The 2,662-nt window shown below is 31.9% G+C and overlaps 1 long non-coding RNA gene across 2 annotated transcripts; it reads right to left on the reverse strand.

Annotated features, from left to right (window-relative positions):
• Positions 1-353: 353 nt before the first annotated feature.
• Positions 354-2,495, reverse strand: LOC145168572 (uncharacterized). Of its 2 annotated transcripts, XR_013741939.1 has the most exons (4): positions 2,319-2,495; positions 2,167-2,226; positions 827-1,163; positions 354-744 (listed from the first exon to the last, which is right to left on the reverse strand). It is a non-coding gene; the product is annotated as an uncharacterized LOC145168572 (long non-coding RNA). The 2 variants fall into 2 exon arrangements; XR_013741938.1 differs by having other exon boundaries at positions 827-2,226.
• Between the last annotated feature and the right edge of the window lie 167 nt (positions 2,496-2,662).

Here is a 2,662-nt window from a genome sequence, read left to right on the forward strand (position 1 = left end):
AGCAAAAACCGTCGATTCGAAATATATTACGAGTATTTAAATATTAGTCGTAAAGCACACGAAATGTGGTACAGAATTAAATCGCCCATAATGGGGTTTAATCTCCTAATTATGGTGACATGGCACAGTTTGCACTTTGCACCCCACTTTTTGTGTGACTCTACAAATCAAAAAGCCTTTTTTTTTTTAAAAAAAGAAAAAAAAAACTCTAAAGACAGTTCAAGATATTATTTTGTCTTATGATATATATATATATATATATATATATATATATATATATATATATATATATATATTAAATTTTTATTATTATTATTTATGTTATTAAGTTAATTGGAATCCTTTTCATTAAAATTCCCTAAACACATCACGTAATCTCGCCATCCCCATATTCTTCACCGTCACGACCCAATCCGACTACCTACATCACCTCCAATCTGCCATAGATCACTATGACCCACACCAATTTATACCCACCCCACACCCTCCCCTTTCCCTTCCTTTTTTCTTGTGTTGACCTTTCCTATTAAACATCAATTTCAGCCTCGCCCTGCGTGTTAAACATATTTCCCTTCCTTACTTTCATCGGTGACCTCATCCTCCCCTCTGCATATCATCCACATTCGGTAAAACTTCCAAGAGATGAATGTACACGATTAAAAACTCTTGAGCATTGGTTGGAAACACATGCTCAAACTATGGATAAACTCCCTTTTGTTGGTACTTCTTTGCATTGGATTTCTCCTGAAAAATGAGTAATAAGACACTATAATATCAAAAGAAGACTCAATACTACAGTCTACAAATAAAAATATCAAAGTAATACCTTTAGCTTTCTATCCCACCGTTCACCCGAACAATCTAGCTTTCCGGTGGTTGGATTCCAACCTAAACCAGTTTCTCCCGTTTTTTAAAATTTCCTAAGGCGCCATTATTCATGCTATCATTCTTTTTCTTTAATCTTTTAAGTCACATTGTTAACCAACTTTTTTTGTAAAAATATCTTCTATCTCTCGCCATTTCATGAGTTGACCATACCCATTCTTTGTAATGTAGTCGATACAAACCTTATAAAATTTTACAATATTCACGTTCCAAGTTACCCCTTCTTCAGTATCTTTCTTAGGATCCATATTTCTTGCAAAACCCTTGTATCGGGCATCCTCAAATTCATAAGGGAAGAAAACAAAATTTAATACTTTTTTTTTTTTTTCAGTTTCACAAGCCTAAGGAATAATAACTGACAAATTCTGGTAATTTATTTAGTTTTTTTTTTCATGTTAGCAAGACTAATGATCTCAATTTCAACAAGATATTGAAAAAATGAAAGAAATTGTCCCCAACATGAACATCTTCTATTCCCAGTACTTGTGATATAGTTAACCAATATTTCTTTAAAAAATATTGGATGCATAGAAATTTAAAGTCCATAAGTTTAATTGTTTTGCACCATGAAATTATTAAGGAATGGCGGAAATTATATAAAGCTACTTGATAAATTATAATTCTTTAATTTTTTCCGGTTAACCCGAACCTGAAAAAAATTATATAAAGGAACCCAGAATCCGACCCTAAGTACTAAGTATATTCCACATTTGCCGGGCTAATCCATCAAGTAATTTTCTGCTGGTTGACATCTCTTTTAGACATTTTGTCGAACACAATGTGAGCATCAATTAAAAGAACTGAATTTGTTAATTTTTTTACGGTTTTATACTACCTTGATGATCTTTTAGCTTGTTACAAAATGCATAATTGTTTATCTTTTAACATGGTTCTTACTATGATGGTTTTTTAATGGCGATTTGGGCTAAAATGACACTTTGATCAAATTGTTTCAAGAGCAAATAAAGATGTTGATGCATTTGAGAAGATTAACAGTATATAGATTAATTGTAGATTAATTATTACATGTTGCTAAGATTTATCTGTAATACAAGTTTTTTATTGGGTTATGAACTCTTGGACTTACTTATCTTGTTAGTAATTAGGAAACTGGTTAATACAATTAGGAACCAATAAATCAAGAAGGGCATACAATTACATGCAGGCAATTACAGACAATCGCAATACCCCACACTTGAAATCATATAAATGACTATAAAATTGCTTACCCAGATCATATAAATTGGAGAAACAACAAGTTGATTAAACAAGATTACGAACCTTGAAGCCGTTTGAAGCTTTGACAACCCGAATTGAAAAGAAAACATTCGTGTTATGACACTGAATTATCAAAGGCATAACAAATCATTGTAACGAGCAATTACGATTAACATAACAAAATCACAATTACCTGGTATGAAAACGATACTAACCTTGAAGCCGATTGAAGATTGCTTTGTAGAAACCGACTTGAAAATTTGGTACTATGAAATCGACAGTGGAGGGAAAACGTTATGAGTGTGTTGCGATTTGGAGGGAACAGATTTGTAGGATAAACAAGTCACGGGATTATGGTACTGATTTCATGCGTCCGTATATATTTTGAAGGGTAAAATCGGAAGAATGTCAAAAAGCTCCTCAAAATTGTTAGTAACAAACTAGCTTTTATATATATATATATATATATATATATATATATATGGAAAAGTGAATATACCCTTAAGGGTATATACATTTAGGTACCCTAACTAAAATCCGACGTCGTTCCAAGTTAATT

The sequence above is a fragment of the Lactuca virosa genome, chromosome 4 (assembly GCF_052849685.1).
Source record: "Lactuca virosa cultivar CGN04683 chromosome 4, Lactuca_virosa_CGN04683_v6, whole genome shotgun sequence".
NCBI lineage: Eukaryota > Viridiplantae > Streptophyta > Magnoliopsida > Asterales > Asteraceae > Lactuca > Lactuca virosa.